Raw genomic sequence first — 16,957 nt, forward strand, 5'->3', positions numbered from 1 at the left:
TTTCTACTGTATGGATCACGAACTAGAGGGGCAGTAAATAGATGAAATAGGCAAACCTCACAGTTTTTAGAAAAAAATTAAAAAATTTCAGAATTTTTGAAACATAACATTATTTGTTAACCATATATACTGTGATTAAAGTTTTTATTTATCCATTTTCTGCAAAAAATATAATTAAGATATCTCTATCATAATTATATATGAATCACCAAAATATAAAATTGAACATTTGATTTAAACATTGTTAATTAAGTGCCTTAATTCCAAAATTATAAATTTTGTTTCCTTTCATATTTCAATTCTTTCATTTATAAGAAATGCCTTAATTTTCTATTCTTCTCCAGTGTCTTAAAATATTATGAATCTGTTCAATACTGTGGTTAATAATTCAATTTACTTAGGTTTATGGCTTAAATTATTTTTTTTTAAAAAAAAAAGATTGCACACATGAACCTGCTACACGAAAACTGTGGCGTAAACGCTCACATTCCATGCTTAAAAGTGTATAGAAACAACACGAATGTCCATCAAGAGTAAAACTGATAAATCAGTAAATATCCACACAGTGAGAAAACAATAAAGATAATGAATAAATAGCTGCTAATATGCAATAACATGGACAAATCACAAACATAATATTGATTGAAATAAGGTGTATGCAAAAGAATACATAAGAATTCAAAAGAGGTGGCTGGGCGCAGTGCCTCAGGCCTGTAATTCCAGCACTTTGGGAGGCCGAGGCAGGCGGATCATGAAGTCAGGAGATCAAGACCATCCTGGCTAACACAGTGAAACCCCGTCTCTAATGAAAATACAAAAAAATTAGCAGGGCGTGGTGGCAGGTGCCTGTAGTCCCAGCTACTAGGGAGGCTGAGGTAGGAGAATGGCGTGAACCCGGGAGGCAGAGCTTGCAGTGAGCCGAGATCGCGCCATTGCACTCCATCCTGGGTGACAGAGCAAGACTGGGTCTCAAAAACAAAAACAAAAACAAAAAAAGAAAGAAAGAAAAAGAAGCAAGAGGACAAAAATTCAAATTCAAAGAGGCAAATGTTAGGCTTCACGACAGAAGTGAAGCTAGTGGCCCTATGTTGGGAGATGGGAAGGTGAAGTGATCAGGAAGGGGCCTGAGAGGGGCTCCTGGGGTATGATTCATGTTCTACTTCTTCACTTGTGATGCTGCATAGGCATGTAACTATTGGAACTATTATTTCGTGATTTGTATACTTTTCTATGTATTTGCTATATTTGGATGAAAATGTTTAAAAATAAAGGTTAGCATTGAGATTGTGAGTTATACACTGCGCGTCCTTATGCACATGAACTGACAGGATTAGTGTGTCATGCAAACATGTTGAGTTCCCTAGTAAAGAGGATACATGTATTTCCCAAGGTTAACTAATTGCCATATAATATGAAGATCATCTTAGATGCTTTCAGAGGCCTTACATTGCTACTGGGACAAAGTTAAAACTCCATCGTATCCTACAAGTCCTACATTATCTAGTGCCCCAGTCAATCTGACATTCTTTCCCATTTTGCTTTATACTCTGGATAAATTTGAACTCTTTATGCCCCTTTCACACTACAATATATTGACATCTGCTGCTCCACCTATCTGCAATGCTCTTCCTCCTCCATCTTGGTTAATTCTCAATCAGCATTTTGACTTCTACAAGGAAGGCTTTCCTGATTTTCTAACTAGTGTAAGTCTCCATAAAACTCTTGTGTTTCAGTGTTTTGCTTCACGGGACTTGTTACAGTTAAGGTTTTTCATATAATTGGTGATTGCTTGCTTAAGTCCTGTCCAAGTTTGCACATTGTAACATTTGTGAAAATAGCCGCCATGTCTGTTTTTGTTTGCTTGTTCATATTACTTTTTCATAGTTTGACTCACAAGCAGCTGTTAACATAACTACAGGTTCCCTGTACCTTTCATGCAGCTTCCTTCAATTCTGAAAGCTTAGATAACCACAATACATTGTTAAAAACAGGAAATTAATATTGGTACAATATTATTAACTTAAATAAAATGCATGACTTTTAAAATTATCACTGTACATCATTAATTTCTGGTACAGTGCCTTACACATAATTGGCACCACACAAATATTTTTAAATCAGTATTGGCTAGATGAGAATATGGAAAAATCATAACCTAAATTTCCTCACTTATGAGAACATACGACTGCCTTACAAAACACCCTCACTTCAAATTCCATGACTCATAAGATAGTGCCACTGTCTTCTCTGAAATAAAAGTCTATTTATATTTTTTCCAAAATTGTGATTTTTCTTGATTACTCAAATTTTCCTAACTAATACCAATTATCTGATGTCAGAGTTAAAATATTGGATTTCTAGAAACTTCTACACTAAAGAAACAAATAGCATTCATTAACATTCTATTGTATAGAACTAAGTAGCTGTGCAGGCAAGGTGGAATTATTCCCAGAAAAAGGAAATATTTGAGAGACTTCACTATATGAAAAAAAATCATATGAGGCAATTTAATTCTAAATTTACTTGAGATACAGAACAGACCTGGGCACCGTTACATAGTGTTATAGGAATGTAGAGAAGTCTTTCATGTTTCACCTTGATCCCCAAATATTATTTTCCTCCACATTGCTTACCTATAACAACATCCATGATGCCCCAGCCTGCTCCGTTTTCCAAGAAAACTCAGAATTAAATAATCCGGATTTAAACGTTTGATGGTTGTTTAGTCATGACCACTAAACTCTGGATTGATACTTGTATAAACTTATTACCAGTAAGACCACGTACTTAATTGCCCAAGGAACACACTTTAGGGTTTATTTTATTATATTCACATTTACACATCACCACTACCAATTCCCTAAGCCTTCCCCTACCAAGTCCAACCTCCAAATAAACACCTTCTTAATAGATGAGTTTAAACAACCAAAGTATTAGGCACCTTCTTACTTCCTCTTCTTTATTTTCACCCAGTTCTTACCTAGATATATCTAAATACCAATCTGCAGTTTAAGTAGCCTTTTCTAAGCCCTGATTTTTCCAGTCTTCTTTCAGGGAATGCAACCTAGCCCTATGCCCTAACTCCGGGTTGAAGGCTAGCAGTAATATCTATCTCTGCTTGATGAATTCTTGCGCATTAACTATTGCAGGGATTCTCTAGTACTCCCCTCCTTCATAATATTAAACTGTCTTCCCTTGAACAAGCCTAGAATTAACACTGAGATAGTTCTGCCTCTTTATATATGGTGTTTAGCCTATGAAGCTCCTCTGAAAGCAGTTTTTGAAGGGCATTCATTTCCTGTCTCTCTCCCATCATGAGGTGCAAGTCTGGCCTCAAATAATTCTGTCATAGACACTCCACACCTGTTCAGTTTGTTCCTACTTTATAATCATAAATGATGAAAATAAGAAACCTAATACATTTTATTTTTTCTAAAATGAAAAATATGCCATTTATTGTTTTCCATTAAGAAAATACCAATTTCTCCCAAGTGCTAAATATAAATAGCGATTTCAATATCTGGGAGAGAGAAAAGTATATTCACTGCTAAATTCTATTTAATTACCTTTTTATATTTCACAGCATGAATATATTCATCACTAACTCTTTAAAAGTGACTGAAGTAATTATCAGGAAAAATTACTTCATTTTGATTACTAGAAAAGCATCTTTTAAATTATTAAAATCTTCAGGCGAATGCAAAACCTATAATTATGCATTTAAAAACAAGGCAGCATTTCACAGCCATTGAAACACCTCTTTCCTGAAGGAAGGAAGGCAATGTTACTGTTATTTAGGCTGTAAAGCACAGTCCAAAGACAAGACCCAGAGAGCTTCAAGAATTGAATGGATTTTAGCATGTGCCATCAGAGTGTAGTCTACATGGTTGATCCAAAGTCTCACATGGCTAATTGAATTAAAATACATTCAATTATTAAAAAGGTAAAACATTCCAAATTATCTATGCCAAAGAGATATCAAAATGGAATAATTTAAATCAATTCTTTCTGAAGTTAAGTCAAGAGACCAGAAGGTATTCAATATGTGAAATATTCTAAGAATTACACATTATATTTACTTTTAACACAGAGTAAGGGAAGTGCAAATAAGGTTTAAGTACATATAACTTAATTTTAGTTTAAAAAATTGTGTGTACTCTTCCTGATAGTGGCCATTCTTGTATTATCATCTAAGTGAAAGCAATATAAAAACATTTTTTCCATGTCTTAGTTTAATGGCCATAATCTAAATCCAATCTTCACAATGAGTATAATTCTACTACATTTTATTTCTTGTTGAAATTTTAGCAGTTAACCCCCCCCCAAAAAAAAGTATCTTTTAGCCATTGTAACATGAAAAGCTAGTAGAAACTTCATTGCATAGACATAAACATTTTGACCAGAGAGGATGTTTTCATCTTTTTATGCATATACCTGGAATCTGCTTGATTTTTCTGATCTATACTGGCCCATTTACTTGTGTTTTCTTACTAAAAATCGCTTTGAAGAATCACATATAGGCCAGACCCAGTGGCTCACGCCTGTAATCCCAGCACTTTGGGAGGCCAAGGCGGGCGGATCATGAGGTCAGGAGATCGAGACCATCCTGGCTAACTCGGTGAAACCCCTTCTCTATTAAAAAAAAAAAATTACCCAGGCATGGTGGCAGGCGCCTGTAGTCCCAGCTACTAGGGAGGCTGAGGCAGGAGAATGGCGTGAACCCAGGAGGCGGAGCTTGCAGTGAGCCGAGATCACACCACCGCACTCCAGCCTGGGCAACAGAGCAAGACACCGTCAAAAAAAAAAAAAAAAAAAAAAAAAAAAAATTCACATATAATGTAACATAGATACTAAACAAAACAAAACAAAACAAAAACATGGAACTAACAGCAGGCACTAGGCAATAAGGTTTGAGTTACTTTGCCTGATTCACAGCTCTGCAACAGGCTGCTGCATAAACCTTTCCAGGACTGAAAAAAGAGGACAGGGACAATTGGTAACTAAAAGTAGAATCTATAAGGAGTTTGGTAATGATCTAATTCTATACACAAGATGGGAAAAAATATGTAAACAGCCAAACCATATAAAGTGGGGGGAAAAAAACTAGGTTTTTAGAATCAAAGCATTTGAATCTTGCCCCTTGTAAGTGGCACTATAATGAACAAGATGACAGTTTTTATATTATAATGAGAAGGGAGGTGTTTGTAATTTGAAATCTATGAGGGAAAAAGGTTGTTTTATATTAGAAAACCTTACTGAATAAGTTTCAATTGTGTGTAAGAAAAAAATATGAAAATATTCTTCTCATTTCTTCTTTACAGGATATTTTATTGAGTCATGATCTAGAAGAACAAGTTAATAGGAAGTTAATAACAGTTTTACGTGAGCTAATTTGGAATCTTTTTTATTTAAAATAACATTGGTAAAAGTAGAAATTGGTTATAGAATCTAATAACACAGAGTAACATAAAAATAGCCAAACATAAAGAAATTGTGACATGAGAAACACACACGTGTGAATATGTGGACATGCACATTACTCTGAGTTAAAAAGACAGCCTAAGAGTGTTGTTACATAAGAATGCAGTATTTTTGATAAAATAAATCAATATCTCAATGCCATTTTTTGTTACATGAGAAGATATATAATGTTACGATCGCTAGGAATATATAAAGTGAGTGCCTGACTCAATTTTTAACTGCTATTAGCTAAGTTATTTCTGAATATCTAGCCTTATATCATAGGTTAGCAAAGTGAATGTCAATTATTGAATTCATGAAGTCAAAAGCACAGGGACTTCAGTGAGATACGTTTATATTTAAATCCTAGCTCTACTGCAGCCTAGTTGTGTGACCATGGAGAAAATACTGTATTTTCCTGTGCCCGTATTGCTTTATCTACAAAGTACTAATGTTACCTCTTTCAAAACTTGTTTTAAGAATTAGGTAAAATAATGTTTGAAAACGTTCATTATTTATATCTCCCATTACCTCCTGTATTGTGAATAATGATACATAATAAAAAATTAGTTGTGCTTTTGATAGCATATATAAGGACTCAAAAATAAAAGTATTAGAATGTTTATCTATCAAGAAGCTTGTTTTTGGAGTGAAAACAAGATTTGCTTAAGTTTTCATCTTAAAACTCAGATTTGCTGAGGAAGAAGTTCTAAATATCATGATGGTTAACTCTACTGACTAAATTTATTTCCTCAACACTTTTCTTTTAATGGCACATATGCATTTTTTTTCTGATTTCCCAAGGTTACTGGGCAATGAAGGGACTGCAGCTGTGCCTGGGGCAGCATTGGAAGAAGAGGTTGAGATTTGGGTTTTTAGCCTGTTGGTTCTCAAGCAACTTGAAGATATTAAAGTCAAGATGTCAGATAAACGGTTATGTATGTGGATCCGCATCTCAGAAAAAAAAAAAAGATTTGGATTGATGAGCCGAACTTGGAAATCATTACCATATGGTTACAATTACAACCACAATTACATGTAAGTTGCCTATAAAGAAGAGTATGCACAGAAGAGAAGAGAGAAGAGAAAATTGATCAATATTCATTCTTGTCAGAAGACCCAGAATCTAAGAGAAAATAGAGCAGAGGACATGCGGTGGAGTCTGGACTGAGAAAGAGTAACAGGAAAAAATGGGGGAAATCAGGAGACCAGAGAGTCAAAGGAGACCCCACCACTACATAAAGACATCTGAAACTAAAGTTATTGTGGACCTCAGGCATCCTCTTTTACAAGTTAATAAAAACATATCTCCTATACAATCCTTGATTTCATTCCTTGGTGCTGCAGTCTACAAGCTAAATTTCTTCCTCAGAGTGCTTTCCACTGGTTGGAATAGACCCACCCAATTTATTAAGGACAATCTTTATTTAAAGTCAACTGATTGAGGAGGGGCTTCAAAATGACTGACTAGAGGCATCTGGTGCTCCTTTTATTTAAAAAGGAGAAACAAAATAGTGAGGAGATAATCATACTTCAAATAGATTAGATAGATATAAGACTGGAATTCAACAGAGGAGTGACAGGAAACACCTAATGCAAAGAAGAGGGAAGTGAGGCAGCCTGCTTGGCCTGAATTTGTTGGGAAACTGGAGATGCTCCCCAGTGTGGGGAAAAGGAAGTGAGACATCCCCAGCTGTCCACAATCCTATTGCAGACTCCTGAAGTTTTAGCCACAGGAGAACCACTTGACCCTTTTGGGCCCTGACATTAACAGAGAGAGCTACCTGGAGCCCACATGAAAGCCTTGCCCCAAAGAAGAAGATCATGATGGGTCCCATACATACTCCAAGTCCTAAGCAGCTACAACAAGGTGCCACATTGAGAGCCTAGCCCCCACTAGACTGCGTCTTGCCCAGGGGCCCTACAGCCCATATACCTCCACATCTCTAGAGCCCTATTGACATTCCCCACCTGCAGTAACCACCACTGCTGGTTGCTGTGGTCAAGCCCAGAATATGAGCCACTGGCTTTGATCCTGCCATTCCCAGCAGTGGGCTGCCATGCATTACAAGCACCCTTGAGACAGCGTAGCTACCATACCTGAAACTACCACCTGGGACCAAAGCACATGCTCCCAGTCACCTGCCTAGAGCTAAAGCCACTGAAAGTAACCCTGCCCTCCCATCACTAGAGCCAAAACTTACCTCCTTTTTCCCTGAACAGTCCAATGGAGGTCCAGGGATAACCAACTTCTGCCTACCATGGCCAGTACCCACTAGTGGACCTAAGGACATGCCTGCATGACCCAGCTCTGTAATCCCCAGTGTACAAACATGCTGTCCATGGGTTGGGAGAGCTCTCAGCCTGATCCGGCACGATTGGAACCTGAGCACTCCTCCTGGGGGCCTGAGATTGGGCCCACCCAACCTGCAGCTACAATTACAGCGTGTACCCACCCACATGCATCACATCTGGGCCTGGGGACTGGCCTTCTCAGACCTTTGCAATCAACACCAACACCGGCAGAAACTGCCTGAGATCCAGAAGGTTGTTCCACCACCACTACTGCCATCACCATGCCACATCCACCACCTAGGGTCCCAAAAACCCACTCACCTTGTTGGCCCACCACTTCCATTGCTAGAACCCAGGAAGCTGTTCTAAAAATAATTCTTACTGGTTACTAGTGTAACGATTTCCTGCTTACAGATTAAGATAATTCACATGAGTAGCTGCAGAACACCAGAAATAAACTCACCCATTCCTCCCACATCCCTTGAAACTGAATACAAAAGGCAAAACAACTATACTTTAGACTGATTGCTGCTTTCTGAAAATCTCACCATGTAATAATTTTAATATGTTATAGGAAAATATAATAATAGTTTGTAGAATTTAAAATCATAAATTCCTATTAATGGTACCTATCGTGTTCATTAATACACAGAGGTAATGCAGCCTAGTGGTTAAAAGGGCAAGATTACCTATGACTCCTCTAAGATACCATGATATAAATACTAACTGGATATGAAATCCTGTAGTGTTATTTGTTGCTATCAGATATTGTGAAAAACAAAGTAGGAACCAAAAGAGGATCTAAGGTATGTAATTACAATGCCACACAAACGTCTTGTCGTAACGTTAACTGTCAGGCCACTGGCAATGAAATGAATGTACAGTTTCTTATTCAGTATTTATTTTGCTTTCCCAAATTTCTTATCTTCGACATCAGTAAAAAAAAAAATTCACCTTGAGGGTATGCTATTATTCCAGAACTGTACATGAAGGATATCATACCATTTGTTCTTTTGTTCCCAACCACATAACACACCTCACCTTTATGACTGCAGGATAATAATGCGAGTCCCAGACAAGGAGCCTGATGTTTTAGCAAGTGATTAAATGGAAACCAGGTAGTATCTACCTATTTTAGATAGGTAGGATATTTTACATTCATTAGTCATGAAATTTCAGCATAGTGTGATGTTATAGTATATTTCTGTGTTCCAAAATCTACCAGAAAGAACTTCAATGAAGTTTAGAGGACTATAAATGTAAAAATATATTATCAACACAATGATCTGTAAAACCTTCGTGTTTGGAGAGGATCAGCACTGGTAAGAATCAGATCAGTGACAATAAAGAAAGACTCTGTGTTGACTGCATCAGAGTCATCAAAATGCAAAACAATAAAGTTGCTTTAAGCGTTTGAGAATAGCCAGATCATAGTTCATCGTTTCAGAAAAAGTGAGTTATGTGTCTGAGCTTAGATGCTATGAGATATACTGCCAAATTTCAAGACATGTCTTTATACGCTTATTATGAAAAATATATTTACAAAAGCAGCCTCTCCAAGATTTATGGGACAGATAAATCAAAGCAATAGTTAATAGATTTTCAGGGAGAAAAGTACTGCAGTAAATAATGTTTACCCATATTTCGGACTTGTGATAATCATTGTCATAATTTCTGGCATGCTCTAAATTCCTTATAATAATTACATTTAAAAAAGGAGAATTCTTATGATTATAAGGAAATGTCCTAATCCTGATTTTTAAATGTAGACATTTGAAATTTTCTTTTGCCAATAATCCATGTACTGTTTATCATATGTGAGAAGATATGAATAGCAGTTTAAAAAACATGTTAGAAAAAAATAGCGATATATGCTGATACAGTAATTTAAAACTCTGACATTTACATAGAGTTGGCACATTTCAGATCTATCCATATTTTTGGTACTCGTGAAATTTGTAAAGCCAGTTAAGAACTTTATTTTACAACATATACCTCACACTATAAGCTTATCTAGTGGTTGCTACACTTTCCAATCATTGAATTGTATTTTCCTTTTTTTCTCAGGGCATATTCCAATAAAATATATAATAAAACATGTAGCCAACAACTTTCAAATGCAAACTGAACTATTATAGCTTTTGACAGACAGTAATCCCTTATTTTCATTATGACACTCTAAATAAAACTCTGAGGGTGATCACCAGAAAAAATAACAAGCTTTGAAATTGTTTCCCAGGATTGAAAGTTGTCATAAGCACCCAGGTTAAGAACACACACCCAGGTTAGGTGATGCCATGGGAGTGAGCATTCCGGAGGATATATTCTTATTTAGGGGATCTCTGATCTGCATGCTCTCACCTTTGGAACTCTTAAAGACATCAGACTTAAACTGTCAATTTATGAAGAGAAGCACCCTGACAAGATGCACAATGTTCTAGATCAAGGGTTAGAAGATCTGTTTTCAGACTGGGTGCAGTGGGTCAGGCCTGTAATCTCAGAACTTTGGGAGGCCGAGGAGGGTGGATTGCTTGAAGTCAGGGGTTCGAGACCAGCCTGGCCAACATGGAGAAACCCTGTCTCTACTAAAAAAACAAAAATTAGCTGTAGTGTGGTGGCCCATGCCTGTAATCCCAGCTACTCATGAGACTGAGGCAGGAGAACTGCTTGAACCCAGGAGGTGGAGGTTGCAGTGAGCTGAGATCGTGCCACTGCACTCCAGCCTGGGTGGCAGAGTGAAACTCCATCTGAAAACAACAACAACAAAAGATCCAACTTCTTGTTTGAATTCTGCCATTGTGTAATTTTGGCATGGCATTGTATATCAACTATAATCTGAATACTGTACAGTAGCTATAAAACAAGGCATTTGCCAAGATAATGTCGCTTCTATTTCTAATATTCCATAATTGAAAATGTTAATGTATATTTAGCAGACTCTGATCATGCTGGGAATTGTGCCAGTTGCCAGAGGTTAAAGAATGACAGTACTAAAGAAATAATGACATTGCCTTCAAGAAACTTAATTTAGCAAAGACATACCTGGAATAATTAAGGACTGTCAGAGAAACATTCTAGAACGTTTCTAAATGTTTAGAGGTAGAATGTACAGAAATAAGTTACTTAGACAATGGTCGCAACAAGAGAAAAGAAAGAGAGGGAGAGAGACTCAAAGACCCTCTAGAATGGGTAAAATCCAAAAGACCGAGAGCACAAAATGCTGGCAAGGATGTAGAACCACTAACGTTATTTTACATGGCTGAGAGAAGAATAAGGGAGACATTTTTGCATTTTCAATAATCCTTTGGCTTTTCTTTAAAATTATTTCATAACAGTTCCACTTGCTCGGAATTCCAATGTACTTGAATAAATTCCATTCACTCAAAATAAATAAAAATGTGTGTCCAAAAAAGAGCTCATACAAAAATATTTGTAGGTTTTTTTTCTTTATTTACCTTTCTTTCTTCTCCAGCCCCCCCACCTTTTTTTTAGATGGGGCCTTGCTCTGTCACCCAGACTGGAGTGCAGTGGTGCAATCACTGCTCATTGCAGCCTTGGCCTCCCCACCCCAAGCAATCTTTCTACCTCAGCTTTCCAAGTAGCTAGGTAAACAATTGTGTGTCACCACTTCTGGCTAATATTTTAAAAATTGTTTGGTGGTAGAAATGAGGTTGCCCAGGCTGGTCTCAAAATCCTGGGCTCAAGTAATTCTCCCACCTTGGCCTCCCCATTACAGTTTTCTTATATTTTAAAATATAAAAGTTTCCTCAACTTCTTTATCAATACATACAATATGTATATTATATATCACATAATATACATAATATAATTATATATTATGTAATATATATTACAATATATATAATATAATTTTAAAAGATATAGGTCGGGCATAGTGACTCATGTCTGTAACCCCAGCATTTTGGGAGGCCAAGACAGGTGGATGACTTGAGATCATGAGTTCAAAACCAGCCTGGACAACATGATAAAACCCTGTCTCTACTGAAAATACAAAAATTAGCTGGGCATGGTAGCATATGCCTGTAATCCCAGCTACTCAGGATCCTGAGGCAGGATAATTGCTTGGACCTTGCAGGTGGAGGTTTCAGTGAGCTGAGACTATGCCACTGCACTCTTAACTGGGCAATAGAGCGAGACTCTGCCTCAAAAAATAAAAGATACATATATATATATCATTTATTATAAATATCATAATATATAATATATATTCTTATGAGTAGAAACTTATAAGAAAGTAAACTATATGATTATAATATATAATATATAAAGATATATAATATATGATATATATTTTATATATAAAACACATATATCTTATGTTAATGATGTTTTTAAATATTTGTATGTATTTACATATTATATATATTTTATATTAGCAAAATTATATATAATATATTATATATAACAACTCATGCTTTATAATTATATATAATTATATTAGAGTTATATATTATATAACATATAAATTAGTTTATGAATATATTATGTATAATATAAATCATATATCATTATAATTATGTTATATCATTATAAAGATATATCATTATAATATGAACAATGTTATATTATATATTGTACATTTTATTTATATATAATACGTGATATATATTATATATAATTCATGACAAGATACTTTAAAGCACGTCAGTTTAGGAATAACTGCCTTTTAATCATTAAATATGAGGCAAAATATGAGCAATCAAATTAGCCTTTCATAGTATTATGAATTAACATTTGTGTTTTTCAAGTTGTGTGGAACTCATATCCAAATCTAGTAGGCTCAATCATAACTGACATCAATAACAGTTTTAAAAATGTGAACCTTGTTTGATTTAAACATTGCACCTCTGACAAACTCATGAAAACAATGAAATTGGGCCACTCCTTTTATAAAAGCACTGCAGTTGTGAGAAATATTTAGTTTGTTCAAGCATTAATTATGAATTTTCTATTAAATATTCCATGAAATCATTTAAAAAAACTATGAGTTAAAGCTGGTGGGCCACCCCACTCTGCTAATTTTAGAATTATATATAAATACATATAATATATATATTTTAATCCTTAAATATGAGGCAAAATATGAGCAATCAAATAAACCTTTCATAGTATAGCAAATAATCAATGTTAGCATTTGTGTTTTGCAGGTTGTGTGGAACTCGTTATATATACTTATAAGTATAATATATAAGTATAATATGTAAGTATATATGTAAGTATAATATGTAAGTATATACACTTATAAGCATATATAATTATATGATATAGTATATAATTATATATGCTTATAAGTATATAATATATATCATATACTTAGAAGATATATAATATACTTATAAGAATATATTATATATAATTTAATATATAATTTTACATACTTATAAGTATACATTATATTATGTACTTATAAGATATATATTATATATTTATGAGGATATATTATGTTATATTATGTATTATATAATGTATTGTACATAATTATATATAATATTATGTATATTATATGTTCTCATAAGTACATAATATATATAAGTATATAATATAATATATGCTATATACTTATAAATATATAAAATTATATATTTCATGTATCTGTATACTATACATATATGTATATTATACATAATATAATATATTCTCATAAGTATTCCTTATAATATATAATATACATTATTATAAGTATTTCATATATAATGTACATACTTTTATACATATATTTATATTATTATAATTATATATTTTCTATTCTTAAAAGTATATATTTTGTGATATCTTGTATATACTTATATATTGTTATATACTATATATCATATAATTACATATACTTATATATTTATATACTTATAATATACTTATATACTCACAATATACTTGTAATAATTATAAATAATTTTATATAGTATATATTATATTAAGACTATACATTATATACTTGTAAGTATATAAATGATATACTCATAAGAATGTTGTTCTTAAATATGGCTTTTTTATATATTATACACATGTAAGTATATACAATTATATAAAATGTATAATACAATAATTTATTATATAATATATAATACAATAATATATTTTATATACTATATAATACAATAATATATACTTATAAGAATATGTATATTCTTATATAATGTAATAATTTTTGTATATATTCTTATATAAGAATATATAAGAATATGTTATAAGAATATATATACTTGTAAGAATTATTATAATAATGTATATAAGAATATATATACATATAAGACTTTTAAGTAAATATATTCCTATAAGTATTATAAGAATGATATACAATTCTTATAAGTATATATACTTACAAGTATATATAATTATATATTTATATAATCATATATTTATTAATTATATAATTATATATACATGTACAAATATATATTATTCTTGTAAGTATATACTTGTATAATTATATAAGTAAGAATATATAGAGATATAATTATAAGTATATATAATTATATAATTGATAAGTATATAATTACATTTATAAAATATATATAATTATTATATAAATCTATTTATATAATATAAAGAATATATTATATTATTATATAAGATAATGTTATATTATGATACATTACATATTTGTACTATATGTGTGTGTATACATAAATGTCTCACAGCTGCAGTGCTCCTATAAAGGAAGTGGCTTAATTTCATTGTTTTCATGGACTTTATTAGAGGTTCAATGTTTAAATCAAACCAGGTTCACATTTTTTAAACTGTTATTGGTGTCAGTTATGGTTTAATCGACTATATTTGGGTATGAGTTCCACGTAACCTGAAAAACACAAATGTTAACTAACGATGGTTGTTTATGCTCTGAAACGTTAATTTTGTTGCTCATATTTAAGGATTAACACCTAAACTGACTTGTTTTAAAATATCTTGTCATGTTAGCAGTGATAAAGTTCTATTAAGAGCAGAGTAGAAAGATAAGAAATCTTATCTTTTCTTTTTAACCAGATACGAAATCTCAAATTTATTGTAATAAATTCTAGATATCTGAGGATTCTTAGGTTCTTGAGGTAAGCTTAGATTAGCCATTATTTGCTTATTTAATTATTTTCTGTCTAAAGTTATATATACCCAACATATTGGATATATATGAATATATATTCTATATACAATAAGTATATATATAATAATATGTAAGTATACATATTTCATATAACATATGTTCAATTTTTATCTTGTAATTGCAGGACAAGAGTGTGACCAAAGATTAAAGTAAAAAGAGTTTTTGAGTCAGATTAGAAAATAAACATTATGATTTAAACAGAAGAGAGGCTAAGTATGTGGCAGGCCATGAGAATATGATTTTTAAAAGCACAGAGAAAAAGGAAGCACAGGAACATATAGCAAGACCTGCAAGAAGGGCCCCTGTGTCTTTTACAAGGCCTACAAAACAGCAGGAGAGAACTCTTGCCATATTCATATATATTCTAATATAAAGCTTTGCTGATCATGGCTAGAAGGATTTTGGATAATATACCTTTAGACCGAAAATAATTAAATGAGCTAATAATGGTTAATCTAAATTTATCTCAAGAATCTAATATTCCTCACATATCTAGAACTGTGTTGGAATAAATTTGAGATTTCTTATCTGGATTACTCTGCTCTTAATTGGACTTTCTCAGTGCTAGCATGACAAGATATTTTAAAGCAAGTCAGTTTAGGAATAACTTCCTTTTAATCCTTAAATATGAGGCAAAATATGAGCGATCAAATTAACCTTTCATAGTATAACCAATCATCAATGTTAACGTTCGTGTTTTTCAGGTTGGGTAGAACTCATATCCAAATCTAGTAGGTTCATCCATAACTGACACCAATAATAGTTTTAAAAATGTGAACCTTGTTTGATTTAAACATTGAACCTCTGATAAACCCATGAAAACAATGAAATTGAGCCACTTCCTTTATAGGAGCACTGCAGCTGTGAGAAATATTTAGTTTGCTCAAGCATTAATTATGGCTTTTTTATTAAATATTCCTTGAAATCATTAACAAAAAGCATGAGTTAGATGAAGGACCTGCCAACATAGGCCGCGATCGCAGCCAAACCGTGAAGAAGGCGACCTGGGTCATCGTACGGGCAGCAACTTCCACAGGAACTAGCGCGTGCGTGAAGAGATCGCCATTATCCCCAGCAAGAATCTCCGCAGCAAGAAAGCAGTTTATGTCACACATCTAATGAGGCCGATTCAGAGGGGCCCGGTGAGATGTATCTCCATCAAACTGCAGGAGGAGGAGAGAGAAAGGAGAGGTAACTACCATCCTGAGGTCTCAGCCCTGGATAAGGAGATCACTGAAGTGGATCCTGACACTAAAGAAATGCTGAAGCTTTTGGAGTTAAGCAGTCTGTCCAACCTGCAAGTCACTCAGTCTACGTTAGGATGAATTTCAAAATGCCTCGTGGAGCTGGCTGAATTTTTCTGTAATGCTGTAACATTTTCAATAAATCTGGGACAACAGCAAAATAAGTAACTAACTAAATAAAAATAAAAGCATGAGTTAAACCAAGATCTGTCAACGTAAATAAATTTTTCAAAAATATTATATATGATAAATACATGAGGGAGCTCTCAGCATACATTAGGAGGCCAATAGTTTGTACATGGCACACTCAGTGATGCTAATGGTTTGGCATGATTAGGACCTAATTCTGCTGTAAATAGATGCATTACTATCAGCTCTCTCTCTCTCTTCTCTCTTTTTCTTGCTTTCCATTTCCATCCCCAGCGAACTAATTCACTTAGGCCTCCCTGTGCTAAGAAGCTAGAATATTTTGTTTTTCTGTATTCAAATAACTAAAAACTGCACATAAAGCTAAATCATATCAGCATGTGATTTTTTGGTGTATAGATGTGTAAGTTAATGCAAACATTTAGCACATAATGTATTGCTGGGCCTCTAAAACTGTATCTTCCCTTAGTGTGTGTATTGTAGGGCAGAGACCCCAGGACATTAACTACAGGTAATGATATTTTATTCCTCTAGGATATCCTTATTCCATATCATCTGAATGTAGTAGTACTTTCTTTCTAGTTTGCTGTAAACTAAATACACTTGCTTTTCCCAGCTTCCTTCTATTACTAATAAATGCTTACATAAGCCCTCTCGACACAATTACACAATTTCTGCTTATTATGGTAAGTCC

The 16,957-nt window shown here is 33.5% G+C and overlaps 1 pseudogene; it reads left to right on the plus strand.

The window, feature by feature from the left end:
- The first annotated feature begins 1,427 nt into the window (after positions 1-1,427).
- Positions 1,428-16,226, plus strand: LOC140708912 (small ribosomal subunit protein eS17 pseudogene; annotated as a pseudogene).
- Positions 16,227-16,957: the final 731 nt, after the last annotated feature.

The sequence above is a fragment of the Chlorocebus sabaeus genome, chromosome 17 (genome assembly GCF_047675955.1).
Source record: "Chlorocebus sabaeus isolate Y175 chromosome 17, mChlSab1.0.hap1, whole genome shotgun sequence".
NCBI classification, from domain to species: Eukaryota; Metazoa; Chordata; class Mammalia; order Primates; family Cercopithecidae; genus Chlorocebus; species Chlorocebus sabaeus.